Raw genomic sequence first — 22119 nt, forward strand, 5'->3', positions numbered from 1 at the left:
GGCTGATTTTTTTTTTTTTTTTTGAAATGGGATCTTGCTATGTCGCCCAGGCTGGCTGCCTTGAACTCCTGGGCTCAACTGATCCTCCTGCCTCAGCCTCTGGAGTAGCTGGGAAGCTAAATATTTTTATTAAGAAACAACAACAAAAAAGCCTTTCTATGAGGTTACTAGAGCTCAGTCCCCTTTTGGCTTAGAATCTTTGGAAAGATTACCATTCAACTAGGGGAAATGCTTTTTTTCTTTTTTTAATCATGTATATATATATACAGGTGAATGGTAGAAGTCCCTGCCCTGCCATTTGAAATGCCAAAAAGGTTCAGGGTCAGACAAAATGTACCTATTCCTCTCACTTAAGAACAGATTTCTCTGTGCTGATCCTCTTGCTTCTGCCTCAGTGGATCACATCTGAGAAGATCCCATGTTTCTTTTTTCCTTTTTTTTTTTTTTTTTTTTTGAGACAGGGTCTCACTTTGTCACCCAGGATGGACTGCAGTGGTGTAGTCGTTTTCACAGCAGCCTTGAACTCCTGGGCTCAAGAGATCCTCCCACCTCAGAGACTACAGGCATGCATCACCACATCCATCTAATTAAAAAAATTTTTTGGTAGAGATGGCGTCTCTCTATGTTGCTCAGGCTGGTCTCAGACTCTTGGCCTCCAGCGATCTTTCTGCCTTAGCCTCCCAAAGTGCTGGGATTATACAGGCATGAGCCGCTGTGAGCAGCCCATATTTTTTGAATATGATGTAATTTGCGTCTAACCCAGAAAGGTGGATGTCCAGAATCAGGTTTTGGCAGTGATATGTGAAATTTTTTTCCAAGTGTTTTCTAAGTGTTATTTTTATTTGTGATTTTTTTTTCCTTTCAAAGAGATCTTGAGGCAGTTTTCAGTAGAAACCTGTGCTAAAGTAGGACATTTAAGGATAAAACAGCACAGACCATCTATAGGGGTAACTTTTATTGGATTTTCAGGACTCAGAGTGATCTGTGCATTTATTGAGATGTACTTCTTTCTTCTTTGGTGCCACCTACTGACTCACTTAGAAAACTGAATTTTTGCCTAAAGGAAATTTCCCATTTTCTGACATTCTTTGCCTGTGTTGATATGTTTTCTATTATTATGTCTATTGGAATAGTGAAGGATTGATGTGACATGCTTCTGGAAAATGAGAAGAAATGATTATGTTGGGAGAAAAACTTTTCTTATTCCAACTTAGGTGCAGATGTTTTGGGGCCTGCAAATTAACTGATAATAGTTTAACTGGAGAGAAGACAAACTTTATTTATGAGTACATGTGGGAGATCTCAGTGATACATTACTTCCTGAATAGCCAGAGATAAAAGATTTATATATCAAACTTAACAAAAGGTTTACTTAAGGGCTCCAGTGAGAAGGTATGGAAGGTTCCATTGGGTTTTTTAATGCCATGGGAGCTGGGCAGGAACTGGGCTATCTCCACAGCAGCTGAATCCACAGGAAACTCCCTTTGGAGGGGGTTAACAGAAGGGTTTTCTCTGGAGACTCTGCTTGAGTCACATAATGGAAGTTCAGATAAGATTTCTTTTTGCATCTTCTTTAGCTTAAATGTTTTCACTTTAAAATAATCTTTATACCAACTGTAGGGTTTCAGTGGATAACATTTCCCTCATCTGAAACTTCCCTTGAAGTTTCAACATACATGAAAGAAGCTAGGTTGATTGCTATAGAGGGAAGATTTAGGCTAGAAATTGTGAGGTAAGAGACCTGCAGAAGAGAACAAGAGCATACAACGAGGAACCAGAAAAGCACAGATTAATGGTTGGGATAGATTATAAATCTAGGTTTTGAGTATGGAGGGCAGACAGTTGAGAAGATGTCTAGATGTTGGTCTTGAAGCATGTGTAGACAGTGGAGTGAGAACATCAGTGTCACAGTTACGGTTATTTTCCAGAGCAAAGCAGAGAAGAGGTGAGTGTTTGGTGAACTTCCTGAGTGGACCAAACTGTTGTAGCAATAAGTCCTTTGAATTTTATATCATATTGTCCTGCTTCAGCTTTTAGGGCTTTGTAACAAGATAACCCAGAGTCTTAATAATGATCTAGGAAGTTAGGTTTTAGTTCTCAGTGATGCCATGTCAGGTGGGTAGGAGAAAAGTTAGAAGTGTTAATTACTGGCAAAATGGGCAAGACAGAAGGATCTAGTTTACAAAGAGGTGAAAACTATCTCAAAGGTGATGAACAGGACTAGAATCTGATCACTCACAAGGGTGGGTTATAGTTTTTCATCAAAACATAAAATTTCTCTTTACAATCACCTGCATTTTGACCAAAGATAATCAAAGTAAGATTACTTTTGGTTACAAAATTAGTCTCTTTAAATTTGGTCTGATCATTTGCACAAGCACAGCAAGAATGGTAATTGACCACTTAGGGCTTTTTAAAGTTTGCATTGCCAGAACTCTTATAAGGAATCTCAGATTGGAGTTTTAGAGGTTTCTTGATGCTAGAAGTCAGGCCAAGAGCTTGTCATCAGATTTCATCTGTAATACTTATAGATTTGGGTGAATTCCTTTCTCCTTGAGGTCTCCCAAATATTCTAAGTTTCCTAGGAAGTGACCTTTCTTACTCATCTGTAAGGCTGAGAATTCTGTAATGCAGGTATCGAATCTGTTTTTCCAAGAGGGCTTTGAAAACACTGGCTCCATAAAGTCAATCTTAGTTCCTTAAAACTGTTTAGTCATATCAGATTCCACACAATTCACAAATATGACATTCTGCAAAGGCTTGTAATATAACTGTAACTGCCTGATGGGTTCTTCCTGCCTGCTGCACAAACAACATCGATTCACGGAATTGAGTATAGAAAGAGTTTAATTGACATGAGGCCAGCCGTGCCACACAAGAGACTGAGTTATTGCTCAAATCAGTCTCATCAAAGGCTTGTAGGTTAGGGGTTTCTCAAAGCCAATTTGGAGGAAGGAGTAGGGGTGGCTAGGCAGTGGATGCTTGCTGCTGCTGATGGTTGGGTTGGAGATGAAATCATAGGGAGTTGAAGCTGTCCTCCTATGCTGAGTTGATTATGGGTGGGGACACAGGAGGACATGGCTCCAGGTGGAGCCATGGGTGTCAGACATGCAAAAAAAACATGAAAAGCTATCTCAAAAGGCCAGTCTTAGGTTCTATCATAGTGATGTTATCTGCAGGAATAATTGGAGAAGCTGCATATCTTGTGACCTCTGGAATAACAGCTGGCAACCATTTATGTCTACACCTTAGCAGAATTCAGGCTCCTTTCCTCCTCATAGCCTTGTGGTCTCTTAAGAAAGGCATTTGAATTTTGGAGAAGGGCTACTGTCATTTAAACTGTAAGCTAAATATCTCCCAAAGCTAGTTTGGCAGTTTAAATGCTAAAGGCAAGAAGGGGATTGGCTAGATCCGATCTCCTCCACTGTCATTATTTTCTCACTGTCATAATTTTTGCAAAAGTGGTTTCATAACCAAGTTTCCCAATTATGTCCTGTTAAAAGCAGAACAGATTGTTATTCAACTTATGCAAATAGCTATAATGCTATGAAAATAGGAATATTCAATAAGAGCGTCTGAATTCTGGAGGAATCAAGTAGAGAGAAAAAAAGATATATTTCATGTTTGTTTACAAAGGTATAAATCTACCAAATTATTGTGAGTTATAGATAGCTTAGGAGAAAGAGAAGGGGGTTCCTTGTATCTCAAAAACAGAACGTTGATTGAAAAACTAGCAATGTTCTAAACAAAAAACAATACAAATTATAATCATTTATCATTCAGTTCTATGTAATTCAGTCTTGTTCTGCTTGATTGAGTTAGCAGTTAATGAACCCATTAGCTGCTCCACTAGAGTTCTGGCAATCCTTACTCATTCCAGTGGTATGATCTCAATTATTTAAGCAATGCCACCAGAAGCCTGTACCTCAGGGTACCTGTCATAGTCCTTTCCACGGATCTCAGAGACAATCTGTTTATGTTGAAAATAAGCATTCTTGCTACTAGCTGATTGCAAGAGTTTTCAGAGAAACATCAGATAACAATTACTGTCTGAATGACAAAAGGCTTAAAATAGTCATAGTTAAAGATCTGCTGAAAGTTCACTGTGACACAGTTGACAAGGCAGTTTTGTTGTTTCTGTAGCATGAAACATTAAAATAATAACAAAATGATAACTGATAATATTTTGTCATTGTTGTCTACCATCAGACAAAGAAGCATAAAGACGTATCATGCCACCAAGGGCATTGACAAATTTCTAGGAACTTTGTATAATTCCCAAAATATTTGTATTCATAACATTTACCTATACAAATGTAACCTAAGGACAGTTAAACATCTCTTTTTATTTGACAACGCTTTCCATAGAATTCAACATATCAAATAAACCTAATTAGTTTAATGTATCTTTTTATAGGTAAGAACAAATCCTTTGAGATATTCAAGCATCCCTCTGGGAAATTTCAGTCAGTTCAAGACCAGGATTTTATTTAGGATTTGGCTTTGGAAAGGCAAAATATGAAAAGTTATCAGAAATGTCAAAAGATTTGAGTACTTGATTAATCAACATTACAGGTCACTGCGAAACAATTCTTATTTATTTAACCTATATGACACTAAATGATTTCAAAAGTAAATACAGGGAGCAACACAATTGTAAGAAACAAAAAGAGAACAAAACTTAGCTCTTTTAATATTTAGAAGACTTGGTTCTCTTAAATAATCTAGGACATGATAAAGACAAAAAGCACAGGAAGGCCAGGAGTAGTGGCTCATGCCTGTAATCCCAGCACTTCGGGAGACCGAGGTTGGAGGATCACTTGAGCCCAAGAGTTTGAGATCAGCCTGGGCGACCTAGGGAGACCTTGTCTCTACAAAAAATTTTTAAAAAATTAGCCTGGCATGTTGGCTCGCACCTGTAGTCCCAGATACTTGGGAGGCTGAGGTGAGAGGATTGCTGGGAGGTTGAGACTGCAGTGAGCCATGATCACACACTTGCACTCCAGCCTGGGTGACAGAGTGAGACCCTGTCTCAAAAAAAAAACCAAAAAACAAAAAAACGAAATCAAAAACAAAAACAAAAAAACCACAGGAAATTATTCTGATAAGACACAGAGTCTTTGTTTCTGTCTTAGTTTCTTCAGTTTGTTTGGGCTGCAATAGCAAAATACCATAGACTGGGTAGCTTATAAACAACAAATTTCTCACAGTTGTGGAGGCTGGAAAGTCCCAGATCAAGGCAGATTTAGTGTCTGGTGAGGGCCTGTGTTCTGGTTCATAGATAGTGCTTTCTGGCAGTGTCCTTATGTGATGGAAGGGGCAAGGTAGCTCTCTGAGGTCCCTTTTACAAGGGCGTTCATTCATAAAGGCTCTGCTTTCATGATCTAATCACCTCCCAATAGGCCCAACCTTCTAAAATCATCACATTGGTGATTAGGTTTCACCCTAAGAACTTTGGGGGGACACAAATATTCAGACTGTGGTAGTTTCCTAGGCAGATTTTTCAAAAGGTAAAGAAAAACCTTTTACAACGTACTCTTATTAAGAACAGAAATAACATAATCTAAAAAATGTTGTTTTTTTAAGAGAGAGAAAATGAAACTCTAGTTTTGCATCAGTACACTGTTAATATTAAAGGCCACTTAAAAACCTTACAGTAAATCTACTCAATCTTAGTCAACATGACCACACAAGATAAAAATCTCTTTCTCTGTCTTCCCCACACTTCCCTTTCAGGTTTTGGTCCTTTCGTCTTCCTCATTCAGGAATAATGAGTAAACAGCTCCTTTAGGAAAGAATTGCTCTTTTTCCTGTAACAAAACCACATTCTACATTACTTGAATACTTTGCACACAGAGGTTTTTCTTTCATCCTGATTATGTCTAGTAGTTCAATTTACATATGATTGATTATAATTTTCAACCCTTATTATCCTTTATTTTCCAGAGAAAACTATTAGACAACTGTGAATTGCCTGTTGTATATCAGCATTTTTTGGCATTTTAGCAAATTTTGTGAGTATACCATCTCACAATTTCTAGACGTATATTCTTCTTAGTATGATTCCCCAATGTGGCAAAAAGAACATCCTTTTTAACAAACCCAAATGTCTTTAGCATTTGTAAAAAATAAGAAGCTAAAAGCAGATAAACTTATGATCAGCAATTAATGTGTTAATATTTTATCCTACTTAGAAGTGATCTAGATTTTCAATGAATACCTGCCATTTAATTTGACTTAGTATACCGTTAAGGTTTCAAGTTACCAAAAAGATTTTGAAAACTACATCTAAGCAGAAACATTATAAAACACAATTACTGTTGATATAAACTTTGTCAGAATAATGATTCTGTTTAATTAGAATCCAAACTGTAAATTCTATAATCTTAAGCATTGGTAAACATATTAGTTTATTTGAGTAGTAAGCCCAGGTAGAAGCAAAACGTGTGCTCAGCATGGTACTCAATGTTGATAGCTCTGAAAACACAGCTGTTTTTATTAAACCAACAATATTATACTTGTCTTATTTACTGATTTACTGAAATCATGTACACTCGGAAGCATTTGGGTTGGTTCCTATATTTCTGAGAGTTTTAGGAATATTTAATTTATATATGTTAAAATAAAAACCTTAGACAAATTATATTTAACAGAGATTAATTGAGCAAAGAACAACTCACAAATCAGGCAGCCTCTGAACCAGAATAGATTCAGAAAGGCTCCAGCATAGCCATGTGGTGGAAAAAAAAGACAGGAAAAGAAAAGTAATGTACAGGAAATGGAAATGAGGTACAGAAACAGCCAGATTGGTTACATCCTGGTGTTTGCCTTATTAACAATTGGCTGCCTTTGATTGGCCAAAAGTCAGTGATTGGCACAAGAGTAGGTTACAATCTGTTTATACATGCAGCTAGGTTACAGTTCACTATGTATACGTAGAAACTGTTGGGCCAAACTTAGAATATGTAAGAAGACAGCTTTAGGCTAGACTTAATTTAACATGTAAGTGTATATGTTTTGCAACTGTCAATCTGAATTAATCAAAAGGATCAGAAACCAGTTTTAAACCATGTATTTAAGCAAAAAGCTGGGAATGGCCATTCAGCAAACATGGACTTCAGAGAAATAGTGTCAGTGCTCTGCAGTTAAAAGTTAAGGCCTTGCTTATATAGGCAGAAAACAAAGAAATTTAGCAGGATTATAACGTTTTCTACACAAGGGTGGTTTATAAATTGCAACAATTTAGTTAGTTACAGTTTGTTTTCATTTCCATACAGCTAGTTTTCGTTGCCTTTCCAATTTAAAAGAGTATATTTAACATTTCATCCTAGACAATATGATAGTCATGAAGTCTCTGTGAGAGAAGAAAGAGGGAAGTTCTAGCCTGGCCAACATGGTGAAACCTCGTCTCTACTAAAGATACAAAAATTAGCTGGGCATGGTGGCATGTGCCTGTAATCTCAGCTACTTGGGAGGCTGAGGCAGGAGAATTGCTTGAACTCGGGAGGCGGAGGTTGCAGTGAGCCAAGATCGCGGCTCTGCACTCCAGCCTGGGAGACAGAGCAAGACTCCGTATCAAAACAAAAAACAAAAAATAAAAAAGAGGGAAGGAGTCTCCCTGGCTCAATTTAGTCATTTACTACATTTTACAAAATGATGTAAGTAAGAAAAAAGGTTAATCTGTAATTAGAAAAACAAGGTTACAGTTGCCTAGGTTGCAGCTGCCCGTTTACATGACTCAGGTCCCATAATCACATTCCCTTAAATATAAAATTCCAACAGCTTCAATTTTGAGTTACTTGTTTCACAAAACCCATTTAGAATAGAGGTCTCTTAAGGAATTTTATAAAGTAATTTGGCAATATTTTCTGGAGGTAAGAAGATACCACATATACATAATGTATATACATATGTTACAGACCACAGGCTCCTTGGCTCTCCATGTAATGGAAATTAATATGGGGCCAAGAGGACTTCCTAGATAAGGCTTTATTTTCAGGACTTGTTCTCAAGTGCAAGGGAGACAGTGGAGGCACAAGAATCTCCGAGCTGGTTCCCCAAAAAAGAGCTGGTAGGATTTATTTTTTATTTTATTATTTATTTATTTATTTATTATTTTTTTTGAGACCGAGTCTTGCTCTGTAGCCCAGGCTGGAGTGCAGTGGCGCAGTCTCGGCTCACTGCAAGCTCCGCCTCCCGGGTTCACGCCATTCTCCTGCCTCAGCCTCCCTAGTAGCTGGGACTACAGGCGCCCGCCACTAAGCCCGGCTAATCTTTTATATTTTTAGTACAGACGGGGTTTCACCGTGTTAGCCAGGATGGTCTCAAACTCCTGACCTCGTGATCTGCCCGCCTCGGCCTCTCAAAGTGCTGGGATTACAGGGTGAGCCACCGCGCCCGGCCAGGATTTATTTTTTTAAGGCAAAGCATGGGAATTGACATCAGCGGTAGATTATACAGGCTGGGTTGGGCAATGCATGTTAGGGGTAGAGTATGCAGGTCAGCAAAGCTGGTTGTGATGGTTGTCTTGCGTTATCGGTCACCTGCTGGTCTGGCCAGTGGCAACAGCTGTAAATCAGTTGTTCAGCATTCCTTCCGGAGATGGGAGACTCAGCAACCTTAGTTTAATTTTGGATCTCCTAAGGCCAGTTTCTGGAATTGTTTAAGTAAAAGGCATGGTTAAACATATAAGAGCACAGAAGAACAATACAGAACGGCCGTTTTCTTTGTATGACTATTAATGGATATGCGTTGGTGAGGTAGTGGTGTGGGTTTTGAGATCAGTGGGAAAGCATGAAAGAATGCTCTAGTGGGTGTGAGCTGAAGCCAAGCCTTATCTTTACTGTCTCATTCCCCTCTGAGATATTTCACTCTCTTTATTCTTAAGGAAAAAGGGCTGAAGATCTCATCTTCTGAAGCTATACTGAACAGCTATGCTGAACAGGTTGTTGTCCCTGTCTAACCTCAGAGGAACATAGAAATCTCTCACTGACTGTTCTAGAGACCTGTAGGGACTAGAATCCTTCTGGGATGGTATGGGTTGGAATCCTTGGGCCATCATTAGCTTGACTTAGAACTGTTGAAGCCTGGAAGGCATAAACTTTAACCATCTGTATGCCTGTTGAATATAACAAATAATTATTTTAAAAATCAAATAGCACCCAGTGATAATTAGTAAAATACTAAGTCCAGTTTAACAATGCTATGAGAAGAAATCAGATGCCATTTGGAATTTAAGTGAATAGGCTGGAGAATGAGTCTCCTGGTGTCTGAAATATAAGGCAAACATACTTTTAATAAGAGACATTTCTATGGAAACAAAAGAAAAACAACTGTTAATGGTGGGCATAATCTACCCAGTTATTAGGCTCAAAGCATCTTTAGTTACAGAGGAGGAGGGTGGTGGCAATTTTTCATGTTTTTTTGCTTGTATTATAAAGAATAAGCCTTAGTTTGCAGGGCCTTAGGAAAAAGGTAGTAGCAATTTCATTAAGTCAGAGAAGTGGAAGAAAATTTTTAAAATGTTAGTTTGGAGACTTGCAGCCCAGAAAATAATATTAAAAAGCTCAAAAACAACAGATAAGACTAGAACCTACAACAGGTGTATTATACTCTTTTTCTCTCCAGTCTCTCATTTTTATCAAAGACAAATGACGGTAGGACTGATGTGTTTGCAAATTAAATTTTAGTTTCATTATACTTGTTTTGATTATTTGCCTGAAGTGCAGCAAGAATAATTATTTGCCATATAAACTTTTTTTTTTAATTGGCTTTGCTGGAACTTTGTTTTGTAAGGATTCTCAGATTAGACTTTTTAAAGCTGTGAGCCTAGCTATGGATTTATCTGTGCCTGCAAACACTTGTATGAATTGGGTGAATTCCTCCCCTCTTGAAGTCCAAAGATAACTTGGGGCTCCTGGACCTGTTAGAAAGTGACAGTCTTTACTTACCATAGGTCAGGAACCCTGTACAAGGACTGCATAGACAGGATATGACGGCAATTTTTCCAATGGGCTTTTATCGGCTTTATAAGTCAACCTCAATTTTTACAAAAGCAGTATGAAAGCATGTCATTCTCATAAAGCCTTGATAAAATAACCATTTTCCCCAGTTACGTCCTGTTACAAAAAAAAACAGATTCTTATTGCATGTATGCAAACAACTATATTGCCATAAGTTAAGAATACTCACATACAGTTTCCAAATTCTGCAGAAATCAGGTAGAGAGAAAGAAACATGCTTGAAATTTTGCTTATAGGTTGTAGTTTACTCAGTTGTTAAAAGTTGTAAATAGTTTAAAAGGGAAAAAAGTTTTCTTGACTCTGAAAAACAAAACAAAAAGGGTTAGCAGCATTTCAGGAAGAAAAGGTCAAAAACAGTTTATTTCAATCTCCTATTCGTTTAGTCCGTGAAATTAACTCCTGTTCTGCTTGATATTTATGGACACATTAGATCTCCAAGAGGGTCTTACAAGTTTTTCCCTCTATTCTAATGGCTCAGTCTCCAAGTTGTCAGAGACCTGCATCCAAGAGTATCCATGAGAGTCCTTTAGCTGATTATAAACCTTCTTTTGGAATAGATTAAAACAAGACAATTTTCTGTGGATGACAAGAGTCTTAGGACAGCCACAGTTAAAGATGCAATCAACAGGGAAATCTGGTCATTTCTGTGGCACACAATAATTTAACATAACAATCTTAATTGTTATTGATAGCAGATACTTAGGCATATCAGAATCATAGGAATCTCATATAACTTTGGAATACATATTAATCACACACTTATGTGAATATAATCTAAAAAAAGCTAAACACCATTTAAAATGTGATAGTGTTTCCTGTATGGTTTTGATATACCAAATAAGCTGCATATGTCTCTTTTGGACTTCAGAGGACCTACTATACAAAATGGTTAATTAGGTGAAAAAAGGCTTAATTCAGGATTTGATTTTGGAAAGCTTGTCAAATATCAAAATTTAGAACACTTGACATCACAAAGTAGGACCACAGTTTATTTATTTAACCAACATGATTAACTCAAAGATTTCTAAACAGCAAAAATCCTTTAGTCTTTCATAGAGAGAGGACTCAGCTTTCCAAATAACCAGACCCAATAAAGACAGCATGGCTGGGCACGGTGGGTTATGCCTGTAATCCCAGCACTTTGGGAGGCCGAGGTGGGCGGATCACGAGGTCAGGAGTTTGAGACCAGCCTGGCCAACACAGTGTAACCCCATCTCCACTAAAAATACAAAAATTAGCTGGGTATGGTGGCACATGCCTGCAGTCGTAGCTACTCGGGAGGCTGAGGCAGGAGAATCACTTGAACCCAGGAGGCGGAGGTTGCAGTGAGTTGAGACCATGCCATTGTACTCCAGCCTGGGTGACTGGCTGAAGCAAGACTCTGTCTCAAAAAAAAAAAAAAAAATTCCGTCTCTCTCTTTTTCCTGTAGGCGAATGAAAATCTTGCTCAAAAGGGAAAACCAAATTTTACCTTTGCATTAGTATATTAATACTAAAGCTAATTTCAATAAAATTTGATAAACAAATCTATCTAATTTTAACCAGTTTGACCATAAGGTAAGATTTTTATAACCCTTTGCAAATTTTTTGTTAAAGAGCAGATAAATGCTCCAGGAAAAACCTGTTATTCTGACACATGAGCCCAGATTCTGGCCCTGTGTTAGCGAGCTTTTATTTTAATATTTAATTTATGGAAAAACTAAATAATACCCTTTTAGTCAACTAGCTCATACACAGAATTTCTGTTTCCAGATTAATCTTTCACAAACCTTCTCCAACTGGCTTAAACTTTCAGTTATATTCTACCTTTCTTTTAACCCAAAACAATCCTTAAACAACCTCTAAATTAGACAAAATTAGTTTGTCTTTTAAAAACTACATTCCCATGCCTTTTTATTAAAAACACCTAATTTTTATTTTTAGTGTATGCAATTTTAATTCTGTACCAAGTGCAGAGCCTGGGAACTACCGGCAATATGTGACTCTTTTCCAGTATAGCTAGGGAGTGTATCTAATTCTATATATCCCCAGGCCTTACCTAGAATCTAATGGCCCCAAAGCAGGCAAGTCAAACAGTTATCAAAAGTCATAGAAACAGTTTATAACCTTAAAGCATCTAGCAAGGGCAGTTTCTGACCTGGCTAATTTAGACTGAATGCCTAAATTTTAAAGACATTTAATTTTATTTTATTAATAGTTTTTAAAACTGTCTTTATTTATTAAAGATTACTGAAGCCATGTGAACTAAAGTGTTTGTTTTTCTGATAAAATATTTTATTTAAGCATTTATTTTTCTTTAAGCCAATTCATTGGAGGTCTTTTACATATCTTGGTAGTAAGACATCACATACATGACACATATAAATACACAGACAGAGAAGCAGATCTGGTAGAGTTATAAGATTCTTCATTTGCCAGTTTTTAAGATTTTCTTTCTTTTTTTTTTTAATTAATTTTTGAGATGGAGTCTCTCTCTGTCGCCCAAGCTGGAGACCGGTGGTGTGATCTTAGCTCACTGCAACCTCTGCTTCCTGGGTTCAAGTGATTCTCCTGCCTCAGCCTCCCAAGTAGCTGGGACTACAGGTGCACACCACCATGCCCGGCTAATTTTTGTATTTTTAGTAGAAATGGGGTTTCACCATGTTGGCCAGACTGGTCTCAAATTCCTGGCTTAAAGTGACCCACCTGCCTCGGGCCCCCAAAGTGCTGGGATTACAGATGTGAGCCACCACACCTGGACAAGATTTCTTTCTCATTTTATTTTAGATAGAGCATCAATCTTTTGATTATCTATTCTCTGCCCTAAATAATTATCAGTGAGGTAACTCTGAATTTGCATTTAAAAGGGACAATTCTTAGGTGAAATAAGATAGATAATTTATATTTTACTTAAACCAAGGGAGAAATGGTGTGAGTAAAAGTTTAGGTGAGACAGCCAGGGAAAACAGATACTCTTACATGTGGAGATTTCTTTAAAGATGTAAGTTTTTAAATTGGGTTCAGGGTGGAGCCTTTTAAAGAACAAGGCCAGGAAAGGGTGTAGTTTTTAGGGCCTAGTAGGTGGGCACAGCTGGAAGGCAGAACAGATCTCCCAAAATCAAGGATCCCATTTTTACACCAAATACTGGGTCCCCCCAAAGAAGGAAGTGCTATGAGACAAGACAGTGCAATGCTTTCACAGCATATTTTATTGTAAGTACATTTCCCCAGGGCTGCTGGACAACCCAACGTCAATTAGTCTGCTCTGTAATCAGCCCATCCTCCATTTCATACCTTCTAGGTGCCCAAGAGCATGGCTTTTTATGTAAACACACAAAGAAAGGGGTATCACCCTGTAGTAATAGCCACTCACTGTAAGCAACTGCTATTGGACATTTAAAAAAATATGCCTCTTATTTAGCTGTTGCACATTAAGATTCAACATTTCTAAATAATGCAAAATAATTTCTGATGCCCCCAAAAGTAAAAAAGATCAGGTAACATAATGCAAAACAGAACAGAGCCTCAGATTTTGAGAAGTGTCTGTCTGCTTATAATTCTTTGGGTTCTACTTGGAAAACAGAGGTTTCTCCCAAAACAGGAGTCTGTGTTGCCTCTTCTGTTTCTCTCAAGGAGTTCCAGGCTGTCAGAAATTACCTTAAGTCCTCTCATGCAAGGCAGTGAGGGCATGTGTGCCAGAGGACAGAGTAAATGGAGAAACAATTTAATCGACTGAGAAAAAAAAACCCAAAAACCTTTTTTTCAAAAAAACAAGATCCAAGAAGAGAAAAAAGCGTAACAGCCTTTTAAATGTATGTATAGCTTGGCTATCCCCTTTTAATTAATCTCATTTACCATAGAGCTCTTTAAAAAAAACCCTTTTGAATCTTTAATTGCCAGACCATTGCCTGGCTGCTAGGGACAAACAGCCAACGCTTCTGGCATTTAAGCCTTTTATTCTCCCAAAGGGATTTTCCCAAGTGCAACTGTTACTAGAAAAAGGGGTCTTGACCTAGACCCCAAGAGAGGGTTCTTGGATCTCATGCAGGAAGGAATTCAAGGTGAGTGGCAGAGTGCAGTGAGAATAGAGAGTTTATTGAAAGCTACTCCATTACAGAGAAGGACATCCTTAAGTTTTTCTTGTATAGGGGTCATCTCTATATAAAAGCTAAGCTAAGCCATGTCTATGTAAGTGTGAGCAGAGAGCGTGACAAAATTTATATTCTATTGATTTAAAGAAAACTATCCTTGATGTTTTAGTGTGTGAATACAGCAAACCATAACTATAACAATCTTGAAGCCATATTTTGTTATGGGTATTGGGACATCTGGACTTTCTGCTGTTGTAGGAGTGTCTTTGCCGGTATCTTAGGCTGTTTCCTCAACTGTAAATATGACTGTGGGTAGTGACCAGCAAGGAATATGCCCAGTTAATCTGAAGATGGAGCTGAACTTAAAATGGGGTTACTCTGGCTCTCCTAGGCTCCTGCTTCCCTAACAAATCCAATAAGCCTTAATTAAGGTTATGATTTAACCATAGCTGCACAAAGTGTCTACAAAGAGATTGCAAGCAGTTTTTACAAGATGTAGAATCACCTCCTAGATAGCTCAGAGAAAGGAAAATTCTAGACAGAAAATCACAAGCTGCCTGACATGAACCTAAACATTTCTGCCCTCTGAATGGTAGAGATGGAGAGAGAGTACCTCCATATGGTCACAAAGACAATGGAGGGAAAAAGAATAAATAAATGGCAAAGGTCAGATAAATATCAAACCAGAAAGGACTCATTCCCTAAGCTGGGAATTGAACCCATGCCACCATCATGAATGGACAAAGCCTTAGCCACAGAGCTACAGTATTGTTCTTCCCAGAAGTAATCTAGAGCAGACAGTTTCAAGTTTGCAAAGGATTTTAACTGCTTAAGAGAATCCTTAAGGCTAGCCATGACATTATCATGTGTCCTTTCAGACTGGCTGCCTTACATGAACCTGAAAATTTCCACCCTGTGGATGGCAGAGACTGAGAGAGAATACCCCCACATGGTCAAAAAGTCAAGCTCTCAAGCATATAAAACAAGACAAGAGGGAAACCTCATTTGGCTTTTGTTTCAGGGACCCATTGCGAAGTTTGTAACTGACCAGTCTGCAGGGCTGGCTCAAGCAGCAGACTTATAGGGGTCCTACACCCACATTCTATTCTGTGGTAACCCCTCCATGGCAGAACAACGCAGAACGACAAATTCATATCACAAAGTACAGCAGATTCGCTACAACCTAAGACTAGTCTCCCACATCTTTTTTCTTATTAATCAAAACCTTGCAGGCTGGGCGCGGTGGCTCACGCCTGTAATCCCAGCACTTTGGAAGGCTGAGGCGGGCGGATCATGAGGTCAGGAGATCAAGACCATCCTGGCTAACACGGTGAAACCCCGTCTCTACTAAAAATACAAAAAATTAACCGGGCATCGTGGCGGGCACCTGTAGTCCCAGCTACTCAGGAGGCTGAGGCAGGAGAATGGCGTGAACCCGGGAGGGGGAGCTTGCAGTGAGCCGAGATCGCGCCACTGCACTCCAGCCTGGGAGACAGAGCAAGACTCCATCTCACACACACACACAAAAAAATCTTGCAGAGGAGAGAAACAGGGATTTTTTTTTTTTTTTTTAAATACCATTTACTTAACTGGTTTGCACAGAGAGCGAGAGGCTGGGGCCCTGGCTGGTAAGAAATTCTTACCCTTTTGCCTGCATGCCAGGGTTTTGGTTTCCCTGTCTCTGCAGCTTCCATAAGAGCAGAGCAGCTTTTGATGACCCTGTTCGCTGGGCCATAACTGTGGAGGCCAAGCTGCGTTGTAAAAGAAAATCTTCCTTTTCTGTTTCATGGAAGCTTAGACAGAAGCCTCTCATTTTTGCAAGATGCCACCCAGTGGGCCGCATGGGGGAATAAGATGTCAAATTAAACACAGAAAGAGGAAAAATGGATCAGGATGTGAGTGATACAGACTCTGGACCCATGTGCTGCCAGTTCTCTCCTCTCAAAGACAGCACTGATAAAAGAAAAACTTCAGCTGAATTAAATTTAAAAGAGCTTAATTGAGCAATGAACAATTTGTGAATTGGGCAGCCCCCAGAATCACAGCTGATTCACAGAGACTCCAGCACAACAGCTATGTGTGCTGTGCTGGAGTATAAAGATTTATAAACAAAAACAGGGAAGTGACCTACAGAAATTGGCAGTGAGGTACAGAAACAGCTGGATTGGTTACAGGTTGGTGCTTGTCTTATCTGAACACAGTTTGAACACTTAGCAGTCTATATGAGTGGTTGAAGTATGGCTGTTTCAACGGCCGAGACTCAGTTATTGGCACATACTGCTAAGTTAGGTTTTTAATCTTGTCTGACTACTAAGCTAGTGTAGGAAATTTTCATGTGCGTCCGTGTGAAAAGACCATGAAACAGGCTTTGTGTGAGCAATAAAGCTTTTTAATCACCTGAGTGCAGGTGGGCTGAGTCCGAAAAGAGAGTCAGCAAAGGGAGATAGGGGTGGGGCCATTTTATAGGATTTGGGTAGGTAGTGGAAAATTACAGTCAAAGAGGTTGTTCTCTGGCTGGCAGGGGTGGGGGTCACAAGGTGCTCAGTCGGGGAGCTTTAGAGCCAGAATGAGCCAGGAGAAGGAATTTCACAAGGTAATGTCATCAGTTAAGGCAGGGACTGGCCATTTTCACTTCTTTTGTGGTGGAATGTCATCAGTTAAGGCAGGAACCGATCATTTTCACTTCTTTTGTGATTCTTCACTTTCTTCGGGCCATCTGGACATATCTGTGAAGTTCACAGGGAATACGATGGCTTAGCTTGGGCTCAGAGGCCTGACATTCCTGTTTTCTTATATTAATAAGAAAAATAACATAAAATAGTGTTGAAGTGTTGGGGCAGTGAAAATTTTTTGGGGGGTGGCATGGAGAGATAATGGGCGATGTTTCTGAGGGGTGCTTCAAGCGGGATTAGGGGCAACTTGGGAACCTAGAGTAGGAGAGGTCAAGGTGAAGGAGGATTTTGTGGTAAGGGGTGATATTGTGGGGTTGTTAGAATGAGCATTTGTCGTATAGAATGATTGATGATGGCCTGGATACGGTTTTGGATTAATTGAGAAACTAAATGGAAGTACAAGATCCGAATAAAAGAAAGAAAAAAATAGGTATTAAAGGACTAAGAATTGAGAGGACCCAGGACATCCAATTAGAGAGTGCCCAAGGGGGTTCAGCATAATTACTTGCTTGGTTGGCGAGTTTTGGGGCTCTATCCTTGAGTTTTTTTATGTTGTCATACACCAGGCCAGATTGATTTAGGTAAAAACACCAATCTTCATTTAAAAATATACAGAGTCCTCCTTTTTCAGCAGTGAGTAAGTCAAGGCCTCGGCAGTTTTGGAGGACAACTGCAGCTAAAGAGTCAACTTGGGCCTGAAGGACTGATAAAGTTTGTGATATGTCTGTGATGCTAGCAGAGAAGTCATTAGACAGGCTACAGAAGGTCGTGACAGAGGTTGAAATGCCTGCTATTCTAGTACCAAGAGCAATAGTGGAGGCAGAAAGTCCTAAACCAACAAGCAAGGATATTAGTGGAATAACTCTTTTTTGTCATCTCGGTGTCATGAGGGGAACAGGGAGCTCTTCGGTCCCATTCACAAATTGAATTTTGGGAGTAAGGAAAACTAGTGTGCATATGCCTGTCCAATTAGCAAGTAGACACATGTAGGTAGAGGATCCACAGAGGAAGAAGAGAGCTTGTGCCAGGCAAAACTGGAAATGCAAAGTAAAAAGATGAGAAGGAATGCTGAAAGGGGTGTCTTGTACCATGACTCCTAGGGATCCAGCTAGGGCGGCAGCTGTCAGAGGTTGTAATGGGGACTTATGGGGTAACTGCGTAGAGGGAGAGGTTCGATTTTCATGGTGTATGAGAAAACACTGAGTGTCTACGAGCAACCTTTTACTGATATTTATGGGGCTGGGTATAAGTAAACAAGAAGAGGGCCTGGGAGGAGAGTCTGACGAGCAAGGGGAAGGTAGCCAAGGATGGAGTGAAATACAGGGTAAGTGTCTTCCTAAGCAATAATTACTGCTAGTGTTTTTAAGTTTTCCAGTATTGATAGAGGGCTTATCTGCAATACGGAGCTGGAAGGCTCCAATTGTTTCAGTGATGTGTGTAGTTGGGCTTTGGAGATGAAGAGTGAAGGAACATCAAGAAGGTGAAAGGTTACCCAGGGGAATTCCAGTGGGTCTTTGCTGAGAGATACATAAGGGAGTGACCACAGGAAAAGTAGTTTGTGTTGTGAGGGGTCCAAATATGGGCGGAGTAGAGTTGATATAAGGAGAAAGGTTTTTTAAGTAAGTGTGGAGGAGGGCAGCAGCTTGCTGATGTGAAATGTCTGGGGAGGTCTTGCTGGACCTGTCTAGAAAGTAAAGAAGTTCTTCAAGAACTTCCTGTTAAAGGAAGTTCGGAGGTGTAGGGAGACAGGAGATGTTGCCCAGTCTGTATGTAAGGCAGGGGCAGCTGTGTAGGCACAGGAAGAAAGGGAAATGCAAAGCAGCAATTGTTCGCTAAGGAGGGATTAGGAATGGCTAGGAGAGAGTAAGATTGATAGTGTGGTGGAGATAGCTGGGGAGAGGTAGAGGGTGGCATAAGAATGGGAATGAGAATAAGAGTGAGTATAAAAGTAAAGAATAGAACTTCATCAGGGTAAAAGTATTGGAGGGTGCCCTGCCAGCAAAGATCATCTATCCACTCTAAGAGGCAGTTAAGAGTGGCGGTTTGGGGATAGCATCAGGAGATATCAGCTGCGATGGCTTGGAGAAACAGTGTAAACTGGCAATGTAAACAAGAATAGGGCATTTATGAGTAGTTGAGAACGGTGAGTAGGAGTATGACTAGACAGAAGACAGCAGGGATGACTAGTTTTTGGGGCGCAGTCCAAGTAGTGGGGGTGACTGCATAAAGCCCTGTTGCAAAAAGTAGGGTAAGGACAAATAGACCTAATAGAATGAAGGGATGTATTAGGCTCATAAGGGTTATTACTGTTCTTCAGAAATGCAAGTGAGTTTAAGGGAAGTAGGGGGGAGTACTTGCGACTTCCAGGAGGAAGAAGAGAGATTAGGCTGGCTGTCCAATGGACACAGCTTTATTCTGGAACGGTGAACCCAGTGGGGAGGATCCTGCAGGTGGACGGCAGTTGGGGTACTATAGATGACTAAGTAGGGTCCAGTCCATCGAGGTTGTAGAGTTTGAGGGGTCAGATTCTTAACAAGAACTGATTGTCCAGGTAGGGTGTCTTCATATGGCTGGGAATCTGGAATAGGCAAGAGAAGATTAGCAGCCTGGCAAATTTCCTGTCTATCCTGCCAGAGGACTGGAAGATAGTTGCCTAGAGAGCTGCTGTCTGGGACGAGGTTGGGGCTGAGCAAGAAAGTGCATCCATATAAAAGTTCAAATGGACTGTACCCTGTAGCATCTAGAGGACAGGCTCTAATTCTGAGAAGGGCAAGAGGTAAAAGTACTGTCCAGTCCTTTTTAAGTTGGAGGCTGAGCTTGGTGAGATGTCTTTAAAAGACCATTAGTCCGTTCTACCTTTCCTGAAGATTGAGGACGGTAAGGGGTATGAAGGTTCCACTGAATACCAAGAGCCTGAGAAACTGCTTAGGTGATTTGACTAGTAAAGGCCGGTCCATTATCGGACTGTATAGAGGTCGGAAGGCCAAACCGAGGAATTATGTCTGACAGAAGGGAAGAAATGACTGCGGTGGCCTTCTCAGACCCTGTGGGAAAGGCCTCTACCCATCCAGTGAAAGTGTCTACCCAGACCAAGAGGTATTTTAGTTTCCTGACTCAGGGCATGTGAATAGAGTCAACTTGCCAGTCCTGGGCAGGGGCAAATCCCCAAGCTTGATGTGTAGGGAAGGGAGGGGCCTGAACAATCCCTGAGGGGTAGTAGAATAGCAGATGGAACACTGAGAAGTGATTTCCTTGAGGATAGATTTCCACGATGGAAAGGAAATGAGAGGTTCTAAGAGATGGGCTAGCGGCTGGTAACCTACATGGAAGGGGTTATGAAATGACGACGGAATAGAATGGGCCTGTGAGGCTGGAAGGAGATATTTTCCTTGGTCTAAGAACCATTTGCCTTGTGTGGGAAGAGATTGATAGGTGGAAGTTTCAGTGGGGGAGTAGGTGGGAGTGACCAATGAGAAGGAGAAAAACTGCTGTGAGGGACAGAAGTTGGAAAGCTAGCAGCTTCTTTAGCTACCTTATCAGCATAAGTGTTGCCCAGAGCAATGGGATCTGATGCCTTTTGATGGTTCTTGGAGTGAATGACTCCAGCTTCCTTTGGAAGTAAAGCGGCCTTGAGAAGAGTTTTTGTTAAGGAGGCATTAATGATGGAGGACCCTTGTATAGTGAGGAAACCTTTCTCAGCCTATATAACAGCATGGTGGTGCAGGATATGGAAGGCATATTTAGAGTCAGTATAAATATTGATGTGTAGTCCCTTTGCAATAGTGAGGGCCTGAGTTAAGGCAATGAGTTCGGCTTGCTGAGAGGTAGTGCAGGGGGGCAGAGCGGTAGCCTCAATGATAGATGTGGAAGACACTACTACAGCATAGCCTGCTTTTGCTGGTGAGTGGCGATCAGGCCTAGTGGAACTGCCATCAATAAACCAAGTGTGATCAGGGTGAGGAACAGGAAAGAAGGAAATATGGGGAAATGGGGTGAATGTCAGGTGGATCAGAGAGATACAGTCATGGGAGTCAGGTGTGGTAGCTGGAATAATGTGGGAGCCCAGATTGAAGTCTGGGCCAGGAACAATGGTAATTGTGGGAGATTCAACAAAGAGTGAGTATAGCTGAAGGAGCCAGGGAGCAGAAAGTATATGCGTCAGGTGTGAGGAAGAAAATAGATTTTGGAAGTTATGAGAGCTGTAGAGAGTGAGTTGAGGATAGTTTGTGATTTTGAGGGCCTCTAAAAGTATTAGGGCAGTGGCAGCTGCTGCACGGAGGCATGATGGCCAGCCTAAAACAGTAAGGTCAAGTTGTTTGGACAAAAAGGCTACAGGGTGCATTCCCGGTCCTTGTGTAAGAATTCTGACTGCACAGCCCTGCACTTCAGCTGTGTATAATGAAAAGCGTTGGGATGTGTCAGGGAGAGCTAATGTGGGAGCAGTCTCTAAAGCTGTCTTCAAGGAACAGAAAGAGGAGTGGGGAAAGGAACAGAAAGAGGAGTGGGGAAAGGATTTAGGATCTATGGGGTCAGCTAGGTTTCCTTTTGTGAGTTTATATAATGGTTTTGTTAGGATGGCAAAACCAGGTATCCAAAGGCAAAAGTATCCAACCATGCCTAGGAAGGAAAGGAGTTGTTGTTTTGTAGAAGGTGTTGGGGTTTGAGAGATCAGTTGGACACGATCGGCAGGGAGAGCACGTATGTTACCTATTGAGGTAGGTAACGGATGGAGAAGAAATTTGAGCTTTGGATGGGGATACCCGATATCCTTCGGAGAATAAATGTTGAAGGAGCAGGAGGACAGGGGATTGATCTCCCAAGGGAAGTCCCCCGATCTGAGTCACGGTACCAAATTTCACACGTGTCCACGTGAAGAGACCACCAAACAGGCTTTGTGTGAGCATTAAAGCTGTTTAATCACCTGGGTGCAGGCGGGCTGAGTCCGAAAAGAGAGTCAGTGAAGGGAGATGGGGTGGGGCTGTTTTATAAGATTTGGGTAGGTAGTGGAAAATTACAGTCAAAGGAGGTTGTTCTCTGGCTGGCAGGGGTGGGGGGTCACAAGGTGCTCAGTAGGGGAGCTTTTGAGCCAGGATGAGCCAGGAGAAGGAATTTCACAAGATAATGTCATCAGTTAAGGCAGGAACCAGCCATTTTCACTTCTTTTTTAATTTTCAGTTACTTCAGGCCATCTGGATGTACACATGCAGGTCACAGGGGATACAATGGCTTAGCTTAGGCTCAGTGCTCACCCAAATTATAAGAGGCGTGTCTACCGGTCCAAACCCAAAGAATGGGCTAAGAGACCAGAAGTACAGCGAAAGTGAAACTTGACTGTCAGTCTTGCAAGATCAGGTG

General features: G+C 40.5%; 1 protein-coding gene across 1 annotated transcript in view; it reads left to right on the forward strand.

The window, feature by feature from the left end:
- The window catches only part of UNC79 (unc-79 homolog, NALCN channel complex subunit), a 279575-nt gene that overhangs the window by 111931 nt on the left and 145525 nt on the right, over positions 1-22119 (forward strand). The window lies entirely within an intron of this gene.

The sequence above is a fragment of the Pongo pygmaeus genome, chromosome 15, assembly GCF_028885625.2.
Source record: "Pongo pygmaeus isolate AG05252 chromosome 15, NHGRI_mPonPyg2-v2.0_pri, whole genome shotgun sequence".
Taxonomy (NCBI): domain Eukaryota; kingdom Metazoa; phylum Chordata; class Mammalia; order Primates; family Hominidae; genus Pongo; species Pongo pygmaeus.